Source organism: Phyllostomus hastatus, unplaced genomic scaffold (assembly GCF_019186645.2).
Source record: "Phyllostomus hastatus isolate PE091 unplaced genomic scaffold, TTU_PhHast_1.1 phas_contig_58, whole genome shotgun sequence".
NCBI classification, from domain to species: Eukaryota; Metazoa; Chordata; class Mammalia; order Chiroptera; family Phyllostomidae; genus Phyllostomus; species Phyllostomus hastatus.
Window position 1 is genome coordinate 13251115 of NW_025333916.1, and position 23526 is coordinate 13274640.

The following is a 23526-nucleotide window of genomic DNA, read 5'->3' on the forward strand; positions in this document are numbered from 1 at the left end:
TCAACAGCCTGAGTAAATGAACCAAAAAGCGTGCTATGATTGCTGTTAACCGCAGCAAAGACAGAGGCAGCAACAGCCACAGTAACAGCTTCATAAATGTCCTGGGAATTGGTGCACTGTTTTTCTTTGCAGAAGCTGAGAGCAAAGTCATCTGTTGTGTAATTGGTATTTGTTTTACTCTATGATTTTGTGCATTTTATTTGGGTATTATATTCCAAAGTTAGAATAGAAATTATGTAAGATACACTGACTTATAAATATAATTGTTTAAATCAATAGACTCTTGCTTATTTTGAATAATAATTTACCATGAGTAGTTTTATATGTAAATGTATATATAAATGTGCATATATATTTATATTTATACATAAATTCACACATGTAGATATGGTCCAAACTGGGTATGTATCAGACTTACAGAAGAAAGTTGTACACAGTGATTTCTATACTGTTTAATTGTATCTAAACTGGCTTTTTCTAACTGTGATGTGTGTATGACTAACAATACATTCATATTAAAATTCCTTTAAAAACTACTAATAACTGCCTTTATGTCAAATTTTTAACTTTGGAATTCCCTTTAACGACCCAATTTCTTTATGATTCTATGAATTTATGTTCTTGTATGTACAATCAACTTAATAAATACTGAAAAGTTCATTTGACAAAAATCAACCTAAATTTCTGATAACATAGCAAATTAAGAATTAAAAGGAATATCCCCAACATAATGAAATACATCTTCAGAAAACTCAAATCCAATAGCAATATCAACTGATAATTTATTGAATACTTTTCACTTAAGATTGTGAGCACACAAATGTTTGCTTTCAATATTTTTACTCAATGTTAAACTAGAAGTGCTAATCAGTGCAATAAGGCAAGAAAAAATAAATAAAAGACTAAAGATAAGAATGAAGACAAAACTCTCATTTTCTAGTAATCGTGCACACAAAAAAATTCTAAGAAATCTACCAAAAATAAAATGTAATAAAGGAATTTGCACAATTCACTGACAATATAAAAATCAATTTTGTTTATACTATCCACAAATAATAAGCTGATATTAAAACAGTAATACATTATAATAACATTTTAAAATAAACATGAATGATAAATATAACATTATACTGATAAAGCATTATATGCATATGAGAAAATGTTTCCAAGATATATTTTCAAACACCTAAATCAATAGAATTACATGCCATATTTATTAATCTGGAAGCTCATTATTTATTTATTTATTTTAATATGCAACACTTCACAAATTTGTGTATCGTCCTTGCCCAGTGGCCATGCTAATCTTCTCTGTATCATTCCAATGTTAGTATATATGCTGCCAAAGTGAGCACAGGAAGCTCACTATTTTTAAGATGGCAATTTTGATTTATTCATCTATATATTCAACATCACTTTGTTCAAACTCCAGCAAGAGTTTAGTAAAAATTGACAAGTTTATCCTAACATGTATGTGGAAAATAGAAAGCATCTAGAATATCCAAAGTAAAATCTTAAATAAAAATAAAATTAAAAGATAAACAGTACCTGATTTGAAAATTATATGCATATGTATTCAGAACCTTATTAATAGGTAAAATATCCAGAAACATAATCATGACTCTGCTGTAGATTGATGTTCAACTAAGGTACCAAGCAACCAGGAAACCTTTTGTTAAATTATTTCAGAACAACAAGATAGCCAAATATGAGCAATAAATTAATTTCCATGTTTATATTGCAGTATTTGTAAAAATTAGCATAAACATACCTTTATAAAAGTTTCAAACTTTATATAAAGTGAAAGACCTGTACGTTTCTGGAATTATAAACCTTTCTGAATAAAACAGATTCAATCTTTTTAAATTTAGAGAAGATATCAGATGTTCTAAGTTAAGCAATTAGCAATTTATAAATTTTGCTACATCAAGTTTGTAAACCTTCTTATGAGAAAAACTTCTTTAAAACCTATAAAAAATATGGAACTCTAACAATTCGCATACTGAAATATTTAGGGGACATGGTACTTAAGACTGAAATTTACTTTAAAATGTATTTAAAACAGGGTAGATTAACAGGTTTATAGAGAAAGCAAATGTAGTTATACATTAAAGATAGGATCTAAATATAGATTACAGATGTTCAGTGTAGTTATTTAAATTTGTCTATTTAAATCATGTTTCATAACAGTATTTTTGGAAATATTATTTAAATATTAAAAGGCAAACTAAAGAAAAGGAGATAATATTGTACACAGTATGATATTGTGATTTATGATAGGAAATATATACATTTGTTTTTCATCTCTGTTTCTAACACAAAGCTCCTAAAACTCTTGGAATTTACCATCATGAATGATAAAGGTGCTTTTGCTATGTTAATGAGGTATCTTTTGTGAAGCCACTAGGTAACCCAAGGATGTGGACTAGCTGCCATGGGACCTAATTATATTATTAGAAGGTTGGAACTGTTGGTTCCAAACCTTGAGAGAGAGGAGAGGGCCTAGAGGTAGAATTAATTACCAATGGCCAAAAATTTAATTAATTGGAATAGGTAATGGAATCTCCATAAAACCCCCAAATAATGGGGTTTAGAGAGCTTCCAAGTTGATCATCCTATCATGATTCAGGGAGAGTGGCTTACTCAAAGTGCATGGAAGTTCTTTGCTCCTTCCCACATACCACCCCCCTGTGTGTTAACAATGGAAGTAGGGTTCTTTTGGTGTCTAAAGGGAAAAAAATCTGAGACCTGCATGAGAGGATATGGCTCTGTGGTACAGTTATTGATGATGTGCAATGAAAGGGTTTTCTTCCCTGACTTCCCAAGGTCCCATCTCCATCTGTCTTACCATGGAAAAAGTCCAATCTTGTCTTCAGTATAGCCAGGATAAAGGCCACCACCCAAGGTTATGCTCCATATTAAAGGACAGTCCAGTCCAATATCCAGATAGTTTATAATATGTGTTTCCAGCTATAATCCATTTGTGTGCTTTGGTGTTCAGGTTTATTCCTGGAGGCCATGCACAGAACAAGAATGTGCACTGTGCAGTTGTAGGTCACAAGAAAGAGAGAGGGAACATTTTATTCCCCTGGGGTTATAACCAGGAGTTTGGATTTGGGCCAGACCAGGTGCTTTCTCAAAGTGACCAATCAACTTTCCAGACTTCCACAGGCTTTGAATGGATTAATACTCCCTTGTTAGACTTTGCAGGCCTGTATGGTCCAGCACCTACCCCTGTGCCCAACAGCAATCATGTACTGGAGTGAGGAAGGGAGAAGCATTCATGTTCTTGGCACAACAATGCAGTAATACCTTGGGATGTGAAGCTGCAGCTACTTGGTGAATCAAATAGCCTCATGCTTCCCAGTTTATTAAGCTTAATGTCTAATCACTTTGATCGTCTTTTCTCACTAAATACCAATGCTAACATATGCATTTCCTTCATCTGACTTTAGTGAACATTATATAATAATGTTTTATAATTACCTGATAATCTAGTTAGTAAACCATTTCTAAATTATGGAAGTTGCTTTAGCAAATTAATCAAACCCAAGGAGTGGTTTGTTGGAATCTCCAATCAATAGCTAATATTGGTGGGACTCAAGAAAACCTGAACTTATGGTTGGTGTCTGAATGGGTGAGGGTGTCTTTTGGAGCTGAACCCTTATTCTGTGGAATAGGATGCTGTCTTCTGGTAAATAATGTCAGAATTAAGTTGAATTGTATATACCCTGCTTTGGAGAATTGCTTGGCAGTAAGGAAACACTGCCCCATAAACACACATTGGAACTGAGTGCAGAACTTTTACCCAAGTTTGAGTAATGTCTTATAACCAGAATATATAAGTGGTTCTTATGTTTAAATGATGAAGAACTTAGCAATTAAATTGAAATAAAGGGGCAAAATCTTAAATTGACATTTCATAAAGGCAGATATTCAAATGGCCAATAAGAAAATGAAGTCATTTTCAACATCATTGATTATTATGTATGTACCATTTGAACCATAGTAAGAAACCAATATATAGTATACACATAACTCTCACATTTAATTGACATATAATATATAATCTTACATAAAATCAGCTATTCCACTCTCCATATTTACCAAGATAAATAAAAACCCATGCAGACTGAACCATTTGTAGCAGAATGTACATAGGTATTTTATTTATAATAAAAACCAGAAAAATTTAAATGCCTGTAGTCCTTGCATAACCCTACACAATATCATCTTGGAACTCAATTTACTTACTTTCAAAATTCATGAGAATTTATGAACTTTATAAAATCAGACTATTAGTGTTCTGAGAAGAGAAACTATGTAATTATTTCAAGGCATTTTTCCAAATTAGGAGTGGAAGTCATTGACTATATTTGTTATTCTACCTTTGGGTAGAAGGAATGAGGATATCCATATTATTATAGTAAATTTTATGTGTCAAGTTCCCTGGATTACAAGGTCCCCAGATATTTGGTCAAATATCTTTCTGTGTGTTTCTGTGAAAGTGTTTTAGAAATTAATATTTACATAATTAGACTAAGTAAAGTATATTGACCTTCATAATGTGAGTGTGTTTCATTTAACCAATTGAATGCCTAAATAGAACAAAAGGATGACCCTTTTTTCAATTGAGAGAATTTTCCCTGATGGCCTCTGAACTGTAATATCAGCCCTTACTTGTTCTATAGCAGCTTCTGGCCAAAACACTTGAACTGGGACATTGACTCTGAAGATTATGGAGTTGCCATCCTACATGACATAAATTATATAAACAAATATTTATTATCATGTTGTGCCAGTTTCCATCAACTTTAGTATTCCTTTGATTTTGACTGTCATATCTGTCCAGAAAATATCCATCCATTCAAATATGAAAAATACATTTATTAAAGGAGACACAAGATACATTGTACATAGAACAATGACACTTCAGTTACTTTCCAACCTAAGGCACCTTCAGACCTCACACAGTTCTCCCAGTACCTCTTCCATTGTTCAAAACACTCTGCAAAATCCTTTGTTGGAATCGCCATCAGTTGCCCTATCTTATTTTCCTTAATCTCATCAGCAGTCTGAAATCTCTTCTCTTTCCAAGGTGATTTTAATTTGGGGAAATGCCAGAAGTTACAGTGGGGGAAATATGGGCTTTGGAGGGATGAGTAACCTGGGTGATTTAATGTTTTGCCAAAAAATTCTGCATGAGATGTGATATATGAGCAGGCATGTTGCCATAAGAAAGCTGCCAATCACCCATTGCTTTGGCCATGTTCATCATATTGTATCTCTCAACTGACAAAGAACACTGAGGTAGTACTCATTAACTGTTTGACCTGGAGGAGCATACTCATGATGAACAACACCTTCCACATTAAAAAAAAACACAGTTAACATGGTCTTGATCTTGTTATACTTTGCTGTACCTCCTCTGGGCATGTAGCCAGGCAACTTCCATTGGGACAACTGGGTCTTTGATTTGAGATCATACTTGTAGCTATAGACTCATGATTCATCTCTGGTTATGACCTTTGAGAAGAAATCTGGTTCATTGGTAGTGGCCTGAATCACGTCATTAGCATCTACAGCACAATGCTCCTTCTGCTCCAGTAGCAGAGGAAGCCACAGAACAAATTTTGCCACAACATGCTACATGCCAAGATCCTATGTCAAAATCTCAGATACAGTAGTTTTTGGAATCCCCAGATCACCTTCTGGTTCTCACAAAATTTTCAGTCCCTGATCTTTGTTGATTGCAGCCTGTACACGTTCAGCACTCTCAGGTGTTCTGCTTGTTGCAGGTGGATCAGTTTTAATAGATTCTTGACCATCTTTGAAGTGTTTGGGCTATGCTTTCTTTCTCACTGAGCTCATTGCATTGTTTTCAAAAGTCTCCAGACTCATCCAAATAGTTTCTGCAGAGGAATGTTCAAGCTTAATGCAAAATATAATTCAGATTCATTGCTCTACTAGCTCAGTCATTCTGAATGTGAGGGCCACACAGTACACATGCTCACCCAACAGAATCTACCACCCCTAGTGAAGCTATCCTTGTTCACATGTGCACATTCCAGTCTACTTTACCTGACTGCCACATTACATCAATGTCTCACAAACCATTCTCTTTGTATTAACAATGGCTGCACTTTTGCCAGACAGACCATCAACAGTGATAAAATCTTACCTGCAAAATGGCTATTTTCAGATAAGCAAAAATCATAGTTATTCCTGTTAGTTATCAGAGAGGATCACATTGAAAGAAATATATCTGAAGAGAGTATGCATAACCAATCAATGTTTTGTGAACTGCATGATTATTATTCACTCACATTCCTTTAATAAATATTCCACTTTTACTCCACAATCAAATATTCTGTTTTATATTTTTATTGAACTTTCATTTTAAATACTACTTCTATCTGCACTTTAGAGCCAAAGTGCTTCGAATAAATGAAGATGGCTCCACCTTTTGCATGAAAGAAAATGTAGGGAATACTGAAAGAAAAAAAAGTTATTGTACATTCCCTATACAAATATGTGTTTTTTTCCCAATTGCTGTGACTCTGTATATATAAGTCAGGGAATAGCAATTAAATTGTCTCTCTCAACAAGGATGATTAATCCTACCAAAGTTCAGGACGCATAAGAATATATACATACCAAATGGAGTTATGTGTTATTATTTCTTGACATATTATCTTTCATTAAATTATGTGTTTTCTTAGGTTATGGATGAATTTCCACTTAAAATCATAAAAAATAACACACAACTTTAACAAAATTAATGAGTATGTGGCAAACTGTATGCAATTATCCAAATATTGGTTGTGGGATCACAAACTTATTTTCAAGCTGTTTACATTCTATTTGAGGAATTAGTGCATTTTAGAAATAGTTTGGATGTAAGTTATAAAACTTGAGTCTCTTTGTGGAATATAGTATGGGATTTTATCTCCTTCCCATTCATATTTGGGAAAATGAAGGTGGGCTTGTATTTATTATATGAGAAAACCCATTGATTTTAATTTGTACTTAACCTGAAGATGTAGAATTCTTGCCTCTAGTTATTCTTGAAAGCTGTGAGATCATGTATAATCAACAATATTTTGGAGCTCCAGTGGCGCAATTGGTTAGTGCGTGGTACTTATAAAACAACATCTTCTTAGTGACATTTTAGTTGTTATTTTGATGCAAATGTCATTGTAACTAATTTACTCATGGAGAGTCTTACAAATAAAGGCTTTGGAAGAGGATATTTCCATATATCCTAATGTGTGCCCTCATTTTATTCAAACACAAAAAAAATGGTTCTTGATTTGATAACATAAACTCTAAGAGATAAACAATTATATTTCCTAATATCCAAATGATCTATACCAGGTGGTGTTTTGATTAACAGGATAAGTTCATGGGAGGAACAGCAGGTAGGTAATGAGATTCGTTCTGAACCAGAACTACCTTACAGTCTTTAAAAATAAATCCACCCATTTATAAAATCAGTGGGTAGGATAGAATACGTAAGGAAAGTAACTTGCATTTTTATAAATGTGACATCATTTGTCAAATTTGAATTAGTACACATATTACTACTGCTTTATTCACTAATGTGTTAGTACTTAAGTAAATCAATAAATATTTATGAATTAAATCAGACTATTTTCTTTATATGTATTTTTTCATACTAATTTTCACTCATAAATTACGTACTTCTCAATAATGCAATAGGTATTCCCCTAAGAGTTAATTTTTCAACTGTTCAATAATGTGTACCATCCTTTCTTGCATCTCTCTCTATCAATATTGGTTTGGAAAGACAGCCCCAAAGACAGGCATTTGATTATTATTATTATGTAATCAGGATAAGCTTAATCTTGTCTTGTTTATTGTAAACTGAATGTTGGAATTGGTCACTTTGAATTTCTCACTTAATAGCATTATAGGAGAAAAATACATAAAAACATGATCTTTGATTTGGTTTAAAGGAGCAACATGGATTGAATTTCAGAGTTAAGCACATATTTTTAATTCTCCAGTCAGCCATTTAAGTCAAGAAAAAACCCATCTGAATTTTAAAATTTTTATATTTGTATTCTTACAATCTAAAATTTCTAGATAATCTGTGCCACTTGTCAACTTCATACAAGATCTTTTTCATGACAACCAAAGCCAACATATTAGGAGCATCCTTTCAATTTGACTCTAATCTCTCCTCTGTAGGCTATCAAGACAAATTCCTGCAATTAGTCCTCTTTGTGATAAAGGCACATCTTAAATTGGTAACGCTATAATACAGTTTTAACATAATGGGAACTATAAGCATCTTAGCAGAAAATAGTCAATATCAGGTAGCAGAGGTCAGGCTCCCAGGGAACTTTTGCAGAACAAGGTGATCTAGTTGATTGATTACAAAGTCAATAAGATAGCACTCAGAGTGTTTTGATAAAAGATGATGAGAAAGTGAAAGAGGGCAAAAAGAGAATTGGAACAGAAGAAAAGAATATGTGAATAAAAAATATATCCCTTAATTTTTCTTTCATTTTTTTCTTTTGCCTTACTTCTAGTTAGATTATCATACTCCAGGATGTTTTGATTGTATATACATCCTTTATATTTTTTTCTTATTAAAATTAGAAAGATGCCAGCAGAAGGAAGATCAGATGCAAAAGTATATTTTTAAGACTACCTCTATCATAAACTTCTTTTGAAATATGTTATTTTGAATTATGTTCTAAAGATGGAAACAGAGTGTATGAGGAGTATTATAAATCAAATGAAGGTCCTACTTTTCTTTTTTTTAAGATTTTATTTACTTATTTTTAGGGAGGGAAGGGAGGGGAGAGAGAGAGAGAGAGAGAGAGAGAGAGACATCAATGTGCGGTTGCTGGGGATTATGGCCTGCAACCCAGGAATGTACCCTGGCTGGGAATCGAACCTGGGACACTTTGGTTCCCAGCCCGCGCTCAATCCACTGAGCTACACCAGCCAGGGATTGAAGGTCCTACTTTTCAAGTGGCAGCCATTAAAATATCTTTTATAGCTAGAAAGATTACTTTTTATCATTTGTCTGATGAAACATAGATGCTCAACTTTACCTTACTTAGTTTAATATGTTTACACTGTTTTCATATGAAGATCAATAATTGAAAAACAATAATTATATTAACAATAATGTTATATGCCACTAAAGTGTTAAATTATAATTAAAAAAATTTGTAATGATGTTTTAAAGGCATATTCCACATACAAATTACTTGTGCTGATTCTTAGGAAACGGGCACTGATTTTATGAATTTCTTTGAAAAGAATTCTGCTTATACTTTGATGAGTTATGACTCCCCAAGCCATGGTAGTCTGTGGCAATTAAGTAATATAACATAAGAGGTAAGATGAATCAATTATGAAAGTTTAATATGGAAAATAGAAAAACATAATGCACAAATGAGCTAAAGAAATTTGATTTAGACTATTTGCCTCCATAGTCATCCCATTATAGCCATTGACTATGATGTACTTAATACAATTAAACAGCATAAAGTGATAATACCTGGAAAGATTTTTATTTCATTTTCTTGTCTGTCCAAGTTTCTATTCCTTTTTTTTAGCTGGTTGACTTTTTCATTTGTTGAATTAGAATTAAAATATCTCAAGACTTCTATACTTTGTGTTCACCTCTTTGCAAGTTCATTTCAAGCCCTTAGGAAGAACAAGAATAACAAAACATAAGTTCATTGCCTAAACAGCAGCTGAATTCTGACTAGTGTAAACTATAAAGAAAAGTATTTATGGACAAGACTAGCTTGAGCATTTTAGTTGCAATTTACAGACCATTGACTCTTTTATTATAGTCTTCCCCTGGGAAAAGTAGTTTCTAAGACAAAGGCACCTACTAGCCAAGCTGCAATATGTAAGACCTGCAGTAGTTCACCTTTGACTGTAGGATTTGAATACACATTTAATAAACACTTCCATTCTACCTTGGGCTTTCTCAATAGAGTTAATCCCAACCTGGGAAGAACCAAAAATAAAAAAAATAAAGGAAAAGAAAAATTTAAGCATTTTTTAACAAAATATTTTGTCAACATAAACTATTCTGGCATTCAAGACTAGCAGTTATGTACTTGAACAATTAAGATAAAATAAAGAAATTCAAAAAAAGACCAGCAGTTAATTTTTATGTGGTAACCAGGTAAGTTGTGTGGCCAGTACCAAGTCTTTCAAGTGGAATTACTAGATATAATGGCTCATGTGGTATAGAACAACAATTATATGATTATGAACCTTATATATAACCTAGAAATCAGTAAAGGCAGTTTTTGTTGACAACAAATTGCTAGACTTAGCTTCTCTGAAAGTCTATGAAGAGAAACTGTATGTGAATATATATGTATATATTTATTTAGTGTATATATAAACATATAGACACACACATATAATTAATTAGTACTTGAAAGATAGCTAACTAGTATGATTAATTTTCAAAAATTAATTAAGGATTTGTGGGGCTTAGAATGCATGGTTATTTACTTATGTAAAAAGCAAAATCATTATACAAACAACATATAAATTACCAGGTGACAAGGTCTCCCAGCCAAGAAGAGAGCCCCCATCTGAAATATGACCATGCTGTCTCCTTGATCTTGGTCTTTTATTCTTCAGAATAGTGAGAAATAAATTCCTATTGTTTAAGCTACCCAAATTATTATATTTTGTTATGGCATCCCAGGATGCCCAAGTCCATTAATTGATTCAGCCTCAGGTACCATATCTCTAGGAAAAGTCTGCAAACTTTACTAATTTGTATACTCTTTTCAGAATACTGAGTCTCAAGGGTTTTTGTATCTACATTGAGTGAATGCTTCATGGAAAGTAGGGTTGGACCTTAAGAATAGTATGCTAAGAGAATAAATCAGTCAGAAAAAGCTAAGCACCATGTGATTTCACTCATATATGGATTATAAAACTGAAATTCATGGACACAGACTACAGTGTTAGCAGAGGAAAGAGGGTAGGGGGTGGTAAAGAGAGCCAAATGCAGGACGACAGAAGGTGGTTTGACTTTGGGTGGTGGACACAAAATGAAGTGTACACATCATATGTCATAGAAATGTACACCTAAGACCTGGATTATCTTATATGATCTTATAAACCAATTTCACCTCAATAAATTTAATTAAAAATCTGTGATTGGAGCACAAAGAGACAGTCTGATGCTATCTTGTATGATGGATATAACTAAAGTTGTAAGAATAATATTAGTTCTGCTTACTGAGAAATGCTTACTTCATTTTGCATTATAGAATTTGCTTTTGCCAGTTTGTATCATGGTTACATATCATTTAACTAAGTAATTATTTTAACTCTGTGAATCTTAGTCACATGTTAATTATTTCTGAGAATTTGGAGCAGTGTGTATAAAAAAATCAGAGTTCTGAAGAGTTTTGGCTACTTTTCTCAAAATAGTGTTTGGCATATTCAAGTGAAGAACACTTTGATTAAAGGAAGTCTATTATTCCAAGTTCCAGTGATCCAAGACTACTGAGGACTACTAATCATATAATTTGCCAGTTTCTAAAAGCTAAATTCATTGATCCATGTCAAAGTTAATGAACTATCTCAAAAGGGAAATATACAGAAAAAGCCAGTGAAATTGAGAAAGATGATTACCCCTGAATACTATTAGATATCTCCAACTGTGTGTCCTTGCATGGCAGAATTAATAATCCCTCCCATTGAGACCTATGATCCACTGGGATACAGCATGAGAGCAGAGGGTATTTCCTTGCCACTCCTGCTCAAAGTTGCTTGCTGCTCAAAGGCAGGAACTCTTGGATAGAGCTATAAAACACAGACAATCCATAAGAGAAAATGACCATAACCTATCTTTAGAAGCAAAGGCAAGAGGTTGAATCAAGTCTGATTCTTGTTTCTAATGGTAATCCTGCCATCTTGATCACATAAAATAATAAAATTCCTTTTTCACAAAATATATTTTAAGGTGGGCTTCAGTAACAAAAATATTTAACTGATACAATGATATAGTTGTCTTAGTACATGTTCTGAGCAATTTTTTTCATTTTACTTGTATGTCATAGATAATTGTCAATAGAGGTTGAATGGTAAAAATCATAGGGCACCTACTTCTCTATTAGAAGATCAAGGATTATTATAATCATAGCTATGTATGTACTTTAGACAACTAGCCTAAACTATCATCCAAGAAGAGCTATGTCATTTCCCATACAGGATTTTGTGAGAATAAATGAAATATGAGTGTGTTTGTGTGTATGTGTGTGAGAGAGAGAGAGTTTAGAAATTTTAGCCTAGAACAGTACCATTAGAATATAACAGAAACTCAAAACATGTTAGTTATTATTATAAGTATGTCAAATAACAAATTGATATGAAAATCCTACATTTGAAATAGATTCAAATAACATCATACTAAATCCTATAATCTGTATATTATATTGTCAATTATGATGATCTGTGGCTTGAAATATTTTTACAACAACCTGTAGTTGACAATATATTATACATAAGCAAGCATGTATAATAAACATAACAAACCTATATAATAGAGTTTTATTTGTATATATCTGTATTACATGTTATATATTTTAGTATTTCTATTCTGTTTGATTTTTTCATTGATTTGTTATTTTTAATCATTTTATTATTATTTATTACAGTTGTCTCAATTTTCCCCCTTTTGTCCCATTTACCCATCTCACCCCCAACTCTACAGTCAATTACCACATTGTAGTCCATGTCCATGGATCATTCACACATATCTTTTGATCACCCCCTTCCCCTTCTTTTCACTGTTATCTCCCTCCCATCTCCCCTCTGGTCACTGTCAGTATGTTTCATTTCTCCATTCCTATGGTTATAGTTTGTTTGTAATTTATTTTTTTTTCATTAGATTCCTCTTATAAGTAAGATCATATGGGATTTTTCTTTCACTGTCCAGCTTATTTCATTTAGCAAAATATTCTCCCATTCTGTCTACATTGTCGCAATAGGTAGGGGTTCCTTCTTTCTTTCTGCTGCAAAGTATTCCATTGTGCAAAGGTACCATAGCTCTTTTTTATCCACTCATTTATTGATGGGCACTTAGGCTATTTCCAGCACTCAGCTATTGCAAGTAGCACTTCTATGAACATAAGGGTGCATTCTTAGGATATATTCCCAGCACTGGAATCACTGGATCAAAAGGGAGTTCCATTTTCTATTTTTTTGAGAAAACTCCATACTGTTTTCCACAGTGGCTGCACCAGTCTGTATTCTTACCAATGGTGCACTAGGGTTACCTTTTTTCTGCATCCTTGCCAGCACTTGTTTGTTGACTTATTAATGATTGCCATTCTGACAGGTGTAAGGTGATATCTCATTAAGGTTTTATTTTGTTTATTGTTGTTCAAACACAGTTGTCTCCATTTCCCCCCCACTCCTTCCCCCAACACCAGCCATCCTCACTCCCACCCTCAATCCAACCCCTCTTTTTTAATTTGCATCTCCCAAAAGGGTAGTGATATTGATCATTTTTTCATATGTCTATGGATCATCTGTATGCCCTCCTTGGAGAAGTGTCTATTCAGGTCCTTTGCCCATTTTTTAAATTGGATTGTTTGTCTTCCTTGTGTTGAGTCATATGAGTTCTTTATATATTTAAGAGATTAAACTCTTGTCTTATGTATCATTGGCAAATATGTTCTCTCATACGGTCAGTTCCCTTTTCATTTTGATAATGGTTTCTTTAGCCATGCAGAAGCTTTTTAATTAGATGTAGTCCCATTTCTTTATTATTTTCTTTTTCATATTTATTTTAATCATTGTTCAAGTACAGTTTTCTCCCTTTTACTCCCAATCCAGCCCACCCACCCAATATTATTATTTTCTTTATATCCATTGCCTTAGGGGAGATATCGGCAAAAATATTGCTATGTGGGATATCTGAAATTTTTCTGCCTTAGTTTTTCTCTAGGATTTTTATGATTCCATGACTTATATTTAAGTCTTTTATGCATTTTTTAGTTTATTCTGGTATATGGTGTAAGTTGGTGGCTTAGTTTCTTTCTTTTTTTTTTTTTTTTTTTGCGTGTATCAGTCCAGTTCTCCCAACACCATTAATTGAAGAGGCTATGTTTACTCCATGTCCTGCTTATTTTCCCTTTGTCAAATATTAATTGACCATAGAGACATAGGTTTCTTTCTTGACTCTCTATTTTGTTCCATTGATCTATGTGTCTGTTCTTATGCCAGTAACAGTTTGTTTTGATTATAGTGGCCTTACAGTATAGTTTGATATTGGTATTTTGATCCCTCCAACTGTGTTCTTCTTTCTTAAGATTGCTAAGGCTATGTTGGATCTTTATTGTTTCCATATATATATTTGAAATATTTGTTCTATATCTGTGAGGTATGCCCTTGGTATTTTAATAGGAATTTCATAAAATCCATTGATTGCTTAGGGTGGTATGGGCATTTTAATGATTTGAATTATTCTAACCCATAAATATGGTATATGCTCCATTTATTTGTATCTTCCTTAATTTCTTTCTTGAGAGTTCTGTAGTTTTCTGAGTACAGGTTTTTTACATTTTGGGTTAAACTTATTCCTCAGTACTTTATTTTTTTTTCTCATGGCTCTAACAAATGGGATTTTTTCCTAGTTTCTGCTTCTGATGTTGTATTGTCAGTGTACAAAACTGCTATTCCATTCCTGAATACTGACACTATATCATATTATTTTGCCATATTCTCTTAATAGGTCAATTTGGTTTTTGGTGGAGCCCATAGGGTTTTCTATGTACACTACCATGTTGTCTGCAAACAATGACAGTTTTGCTCCCTCCTTTCCAACTTGGATAACTTTTATTTATTTATTTCTTTTCTGATCCCTATGGCTTGAACTTCTAGTACTATGTTGAATGAAAGTGGTAAAAGTGAGCAACCTTGTCTTCTTCCTGATCTGAAGGGAAAATATTTCAGCTTTTGCCCATTGTTGTATATTGTTGGCAGTAGATTTCTCACATATAGCTTTTATTATATTGAGGTATGCTCCCTCTCTTCCCACTTTGCTGAGTGTTTTTATCATAAATAGGTGCTGGATTTTGTCAAATAATTTTTCAGCATCTATAATATGATCATGTAATTTTTTCTTTCTTTTTAAAAAGATTTATTTATTTATTTATTTATTTATTTATTTATTTATTTATTTATTTATTTATTTATTTTTAGAAAGAGGAAAAGGGAGGGGGTACAAAGGGAGGGAAGCATTAATGTGTGGTTACCTCTTGTGCGCTCCCTGTTTGTTCCCTACTGGGGACCTAGCCTGCAATGCAGGCATGTATCCCAACTGGGAATCAAACCAGCGACTCTTTGATTTGCAGGCTAGCACTCAATCCACTGAGCCACACCACTCAAGGATGATTTTTTTCTTTATTTTGTTTATGTGGTATATTACATTTATTGATTTGTAAATATTGTACCCTCCTTACATCTCTGGGATGAATCCCACTTGATCATGGTGTTTGATCTTTTTTAATATCTTCCTGGATATGAACTGCCAATGATTTGTTGAGGATTTTAGCATCTATGTTCATTAGAGATATTGGCCTGTAGTTTTCTTCCTTTGTTGTGTCTTTTCCTGGTTTTGGAATTAGGATGATAACAGCCTTGTAAGAAGAGTTTGAGAGTTTTCCCTCTTCTTGAATTTTTGGAATAGTTTTAGAAGGAGAAGAGTTAATTCTTCCTTAAATGTTTGGTACAATTCCCCCATGAAGTCATCCATTTCAGGGCTTATATGTGCTGGGAGTTTTTTATTACTGCTTTAATTCAGTAGTTATTATTAGTCTATTATTAGTCTATCAGACTTTCTGCTTCTTGGTTCAGTTTTTGAAGACTGTATGTTTCTAGGAATTTGTCCATTTCACCCAGGCCATCCAATATCTTGGCATGTAGTTGTTCATAGTAATTTCTTACAGTCTTTTTTATTTCTGTGGTATCAATTGTAACTTTTCTTTCATTTCTGATTTTATTTTTTGGGGGGGTCATCTCTCTATGTTTTTCTTGGTGAGTCTGGTTAAATTTTTGTCAATTTTGTTTATCTATTTAAAAAATAGTCCCCAAACTGATGCCTTCTCACAGAGGGCCCCAGATCAACAAGACCTGGGGTAATTTATGCATTTTCTGGGCTCCAGGACATGTGTTTCCTTGGGCCTCTCCTCATCATTAAAAACATTTAAAATCATATTTTACAACCATGTGGGTATTGTGATTAATAAGTTAATATTATGTATTAAAACTTGTTCCTGGAAAAAAATCAGCTCCTGGATTTGATCCTTTGAATTGTTCCTTTAGCCTCTATGTCATTTAATCTCACTCTGATTTTGATTATTTTCTTCCTTCTACTCACTTTGGGCTTTGTTTCTTGTCCATCTAGTTCTTATAGATGCAGGATTAGGTTGTTCATTTGAGATTTTTCTATCTTCTTTAAGTAGGCCTGTATTACTCTGAATTTCCCTCTCGGTACTGCCTTCTATGTTCCATAGCTTTAGGGTTATTGTGTGTTCATTTTCACTTGTTTCCTGATAATTTTTAATTTTTTCCTTGATCTCATTTTTGATCCATTTGTTACTTAATAACATGTTATTCATTCTCCATGTATTTGAACATTTTAGAGTTTCTTTTCCTTGTGTTTGGTTTCTAGTTTCAAGCCATTGTGATCTGAGCACATGCTTGATATGATTTCAATTTTCTTGAATTTGTTGAGTCTTGTTTTTTGTCCTACCATGTGGTCTATTATTAAAGATGTTCCATGTGTATTTGAAAAGAATGCATATTTTGCTTCCTTGGTGTGAACGATTCTGTATATAACAATTAGGCCCATTTGATCTAGAGTGCTGTTCAGTGCCACTGTTTTCTTGTTGATTCTTTCTTTGGAAGATCTATCCAATGTTGACAGTGGGGTGTTAAAATTCCTTCTAATCACTGTGTTGTCAATATCTTTCTTTACATCCTCCAAGATTTTCCTTATATATTTAAGTGCTCCTATACTGAGCACATATATGTTTATAAGGGTTATATCTTCCTGTTGGACCAGTCCCTTAAGAATTATGTAGTGACCTACTTTGTCCCTTTTTATGGACTTTGTTTTGATATCTATTTTGTCTGATATAAATATCGCTACCCCAACTTTCTTTTCATGTCCTTTTGCTTGGAATATTTTTTTTCCATCCCTTCACTTTCAACCTGTGTAGATCTTTTGTTCTGAGGTGAGTTTCTTCTTAACAGCATATATGTGGATCATGTTCTTATCCATTCAGCTACCCTATATCTTTTAACTGGAACATTTTATCTATTTACATTTAAGGTTATTATTGATAGGTAGTTATTCATTGACACTTTTACATACCTGTGTTTATCTCTCTATCTCTCCCTCTCTCATCTTCTTTTTTATAGCAGTACCTTTAGCATAGGGACGACTTGGTGGAGATATACTCTTTTAGCCTTTTTTTTTCTGAGAATTTATTTATTTTGTTTTCCATTTTAAATGAGGACCTTTCTGGATAGAGTAGTGTTGGTTGTAGTTCCTTTTTTTTTTCATTGCCTTGGATACTTCATGTCAACCCATTTAGGCTTATAATGTTTCTTTGGAGAAATCAGCTGATAGCCTTATTGAAGTGTCCTTGTATGTTACTAGCTATCCTTTGTCTTTAAAATTTAACATTTTAATTGTGATGTGTCTTTGAGTAGGGTCTTTTTGTTTCATCTTGATTAGGACACTTTGTGCTTCCTGAATCTGTGTAACTTTTTTTCTTACCAAGTCATGGAAGTTTTCTGCCATTATTTTTTCAAACTAGTTTCCTACCCCTTGCTCCTTTTCCCCCTTCCTGATATTCCTAAAATGAGTATGTTACATTTCACATTGTCTTGAGGTTCCCTTAAGCTATCCTCATTCTTTTTTTAGTCTGTTTTCATGTTGTTGCTCTGACTGGGTATTTCTACCTTGTCTTCTAACTTGCTGATTCAATCATCTGCTTTATCTAGCCTGCTTTTAACTCCTTCTATATATTCTTCATTTAAGATATTGTATTACCATTTTTTCCTGGTTCTTATTCATAGTTTCTATGTTTTTCTTCATACAGGTGTAGTTCCCACTAAGTTCCCTATTGTTCCCATAAAGTTTGTTGGAATTCTCACTGAATTCTTTGAGCACCCTTATAATCATTATTTTAAAGTTTATGTCTGATAGATGTAAAGATTGTTTGTTTTAATTTCATTTAGCTCCTTTTCTGGGGATTCCTCCTTTCCTTTTGATTGGGGACTGTTTATTTTTCTCCACATTTAGGGTGACTCTTTTTGTCTGTTGTTTCATCTCAGGGTACTCTGCTTTGCCTGCCTGTTTTCATGGGCTGGCTGTTTGTGCTAGGAGATCTGTGGAACTCAGTGGTACAGTCTCTTTGATATCCCAATCTGGATGCTCTAGGGTTGCACTTTATTCAGTTTATGTGAGATACTTGTGCTTTGATTATAGATGGCTCATTCATTGGTGTGTTCCCCCTTCCAGCTGGCTGACTTGAAGTCACAATTCCTGCTAGGTCTTATATGTGCCCTTGTGAAGCATCTTCTGTACTCTTTCACTTCTAAGCATCATATCAGCTAAGATTCCATCGAATGTTCAGTTAATCTGTCCGAAACCTGGTTGAGTATACGAGTTGGGGGCAACAGCAAGTGGACTCAGCTTCCACCTACTTGGATGCTATCTTTTCTCTCTTACTCTGATTCATGTTTGAAATAGTAATATTTCTCTAAATTAGTTTTATGGCCCCCTATTGGGTCACGGCCCTCCATTTGAAAAACAGATCTGAAGTTTATTTGAGTATATTATATTTTGTGCTCTTTGTCATAGTTCTCTCTCAGTCAAATGATCACTATTTCACAAAATCAGAAAGATTGTCATCCAATTCCCATAACATTCTCATATAGCTATTAAATTCAAAGGACAGAACCAGCAATGTACCTAGCTTTTGAAAACTAACCCCAAATTTCTGAGTTCAGAGTAGGGTACCTTTATACACTTTTGCAAATGGATGTAGGTTTCTCATTATACTTGTGATTCACTGTTTTGAGTAATATATACTGGTATCACTTTTGACTATGGAGCACAACTAATGGAAAGAGGATGGAAAGAGAATGTTACTAATAAATGCAATTCTACTATTCTTAAAATAAGCCTTCTCTATTACATATGTATTTAATGTGCATTGTCAGTAACTTTAAATTTTTTGTCATTATAACATAAATGCAATTATAGCTGTGATAAAATACTTGAGTCAAACACAGAATATTGCAAAGGTCAACTTGTTTAAACCTTGTCTTTTATGTAAATGGAATAGTACTGATAAAAGACTAAATAAATTAAACTGCAGCTAGCTGAAATTCATGAGGCTCTTCATCAATTTCACTTTGTGTTATGGCACCACATATGACAACATATGGCACTAGTATTCTACCAGAGATTTTATCACATTAATAATGACATACTGATTTTGTTTAAGTATTCTGTACAAAACAATAAAGGAGATTTTTGATTTATACATTCACACAGGTTTATCAAAATTTTATATAAATGATTGGTAACAAATATAAGATAAATCAGAGTTGCATAATTTGATTCTAAGCACATTGGCAAGGTATATTGGGATTCTCCTTTTATGCCTCTGCAGGAACAATTCTTAACATACTACTTTACATTTCTTAAGTTAAATTATTATGAGTCTTACAGAAAAAGTGATGTTCTTGGATTAAGAAGAAAAGATCCTAAGTCATATGATATCATCTAGTCTATTCATCAAGCTTGAACTTCTTAACCATTTTTTAAACCTAGAGTGTTCTTTCTTCATTCATTCTCATTTCAGAAAACAAAATACCTAGGGCTAATACCACAAAGAGCTCATCAACCTCACTAGGAATCAGCCAATGTAAATGACAATTATAATAAATTAATACATTTTACCATTTAATTGTTATAAATTAAAAGTTTGAAAATATCAAGGTTTGAGAATATGCAGATCAATAAGATTTTTTATTATTACTCATGAAATTTTAATTTGTACAACCAGTGTAGACAATGGTTTGATATAGTCTTATAAACTTCCCTTTGTAGTCCTACTTTTCTAATCTCATGTGTACTCTAGCATTTGTTCTGTACCTTAATATTTTTCCATATTTAAAAAGTCATGTGTTTGCAAATACGAGCAATTTTACTTTCTTACTTTCTAAAGTTTATAGCTTTTATAGTCCATTTACATTCAACATAATTATTTATACAGTTGAGTTTATATCTGCCATTTGTTTCCTACTTGTGTCATCTGTTGTGTCATCTGTTTTTTTGTTTGTTCATTTTGTTTTGCTTGGTTTTATAAATTTTAATTTCTCTTTTGTCAATGTCTGTCTACCGTGAAGTTATCTAACTTTGTTTTAGAATTCCACTTAATTTTTTTTGGATTTTTATTCACCATTTCAAGACTATGATTTTTCAATTTCCACTTAAATTGTTTTTTTTAAATAAACATAGATTCATACACAGTTTAAAAAATAATTTAGAGGTTGAGGTACCTTATGCTCTTTGTTCAGAGTCCCCAAATGATGACACCTTACAACCTGTAATATAATATCAAAATCAAAATATTGACTTGACATAGGCAAAATCAAGAACAAGTCTGCTATCAAATCCTTTCTGTTAGTTTTTAAAACCACATATTTTTCTTTTTCCCCCTTCCTGTATGTGACCCCTTCCAATCAATCACTAATTTGTTCTTTCTATCTTCTCCACTTCTATAATTTTGTCATTTAAAGAAAGTTATATAAATGGGATCTTACAATATGCAATATTTTGGCTTTTGGATTTTTTTATTCAACATAATTCTTTAGAGATTCACTTCAACATAATTCTCTAGAGATTCACCTCAATTTTTATGTGTTCATCACTTTTTATTGCTCAGCAATAGTCCATGGCATGGATGTAATGTAGTTTGCTTACCCATTCAACTGTCAAAAGGCATTTGGGTTGATTCCAGTTTTTGGCTATAATAAATAAAGCCTCTATGAACATTCTCATACAGGTTTTTGTGTGAACATAAGTTTTTATTGCTCTGAGAGCTATTGACTTTATAACTATTGTTCTTCACATCGTTTATAGAGATTTTTCAGATATTGCAATATCTAGTACTAAAATGTCTCTTTATTAGGATTAACATACATGAATAAAATAAGGAAAATTTTAAATCTTATAATTATACTTACTATATTATATATGTATTGTATCCACATGTGTTATAAATCTCATAATCCAATGCTGTATTTTAATGCAATCATATGTATTTAAAAGAAATTATGATAAAAAGTATAGATAAAGAATGTCTTTCATCCCTTTTTGTGTATTTTATTATTTATCTGATATTATTTCTGTTTAGGAGTCAGCATTATTCCTATTGCAGTTCTGCTGGTAATACATTGTAAATTTTCTTGTTCTGATTTTATTGTTATTATGCCATCTATATTATGAGACATTTACCATGTAAACAAATAGAAGGGTTGGTTTTTTTCATATATAAAGGTATTTCTTGAATGTCTATTTGCTTCCATGATTTGGATAATAAGTCACCAATAGCTTAAATCCTTGTTACTATTTATGTATTGTGAGCTCTTCCCTTCCTTCCTCCATGGCTGCTTTCAAGATTTTCTATTTACCTTTACTTTTCAATAGTTTGATAATTATGTGCCTAGACATGGTCTTCTTTAGTTTGATTCTACGTAGGATATGTTGAGCTTATTAAATCTGTAAATATACTGCTTTCTTTGTTATTTAATATTTTTTTTCATCACCATTTAGTTCTCTCATGCTCCCTTCTCCCTACAATCACCTCCCTTTTGTTCATATCTATGAGTCTTTTTTCCTTTTTGGTTAACCCTTCCACCTCCTATCCTCTCCACCCCTTAGCTATCATCCTGCTATGTATGAGTCTATCTCTATTTTGCTTGTTAGTTCAGTTTGTTCATTAGATTCCACATATGAATGAAATCATGTGAGATTGTAAATATACTGCATATTTTTAAAAAACTTTGAAACTTTTTTCTGCCACATGGTCTCTCTTTTCTCTCCTTCTGGAGAACTATATAACGCATTTCATCTTCCCATATTTTTTCACAGGTCTCTGAGTCTCTGTAAGTTTCTGTTTGACATATTTATTCTCTCTTCTTCTGATTAGATAATTTACATGATTGATTTTCTTATTCTTCAATTCCTTCCTCTGTTTTTCTTGAGAATGGGCCAAATTCTTATGTTTCATTGTATATGGCATACCATTACATGTATGGTAGTGTTGGATTATATTGCGAATATTATGGAGGCTATGTTTGTTGAGAAGATTTGTGATTTTGTTATATTCCTCCAGAGAGATTTTCCTAGTCTGTTGTTTTTCTTTTATAGCACACAATTTTTAAAATCAAATTTAAAATGTAAATTCTTTTTCTTGGGTAGCAGTTAAATTTCAGGTTTATCTTAAACTTTCAAAAGAGTTTATGGTTTGCCCTTCAGGTGTAGTTTATGGATCACTTCAAAATTTAGGCAGAGTATATACCCAGAACTTAAGTCCATTAATATATGGTTCTTTCCTTTCTAGGACTTATTCTCATTTCCCAGGTGCTGTAGAGTCTCTGAATTTTGTCCTTTGAGTCTTCAAGCCAATAAGACTTTGAATGTATTCCTGAGTTCTAGCTGACACTTGAAACACTGACTTACACTGAAATAAAATCAGTGCTGTTTTTCTCTTACAGTGTTGATGCCCCTCTAATTTATGACTGATCTGTGTCACTCTATAATAAATGAAGAACTGATAATTTTTAAGTTTGTTCTTCATTTCTATACTAAGCAAATTATCAATATACAATTTTTGGATATTATATTTCTAATTTACCAAATCACTAAACTAGTAATCATTTTATCTTACCTGGATTCTATATATATGCATATGCGTGTGTGTGTATATATATGTACATATATTTGTATGTATCTATTTCTATATTCATTAGTGGAAATGAATTTAAAACTTTGTTGTTGCCCTGGCTGGCATAGCTCAGTGGATTGAGCATGGGCTGCAGACCAAACCATCGCAGGTTCGATTCCCAGTCAGGGCACACACCTGGGTTGTAGGCCATGGCCCCCAGCAACCTCACATTGGTGTTTCTCTCTCTCTTTCTTTCTCCCTCCCTTCCCTCTCTAAAAATAAATAAATAAAAATTAAAAAAAACTTTGTTGTTTAGATAGATTTAGGAATCACTGATTCCTAAACATTTAATTCAAATTAATCTAAAATAAAATTTTAATTTTATGCTAAACTTTCTCACTTAGTAATACTTGATAAAATGGTCTAGTAAACATTAATTAATAGAAATATTTCTTTTTTATTTTACTTTAAATTGTATTTTATTGTACTTTTTCTATTACTATTTAGTACTTTTATA

The 23526-nt window shown here is 32.6% G+C and overlaps 1 non-coding gene across 1 annotated transcript; it reads right to left on the reverse strand.

Annotated features, from left to right (window-relative positions):
- Positions 1-1248: 1248 nt before the first annotated feature.
- LOC123825076 lies at positions 1249-1355 on the reverse strand. The gene has a single exon (XR_006786842.1). It is a non-coding gene; the product is annotated as a U6 spliceosomal RNA (small nuclear RNA).
- Between the last annotated feature and the right edge of the window lie 22171 nt (positions 1356-23526).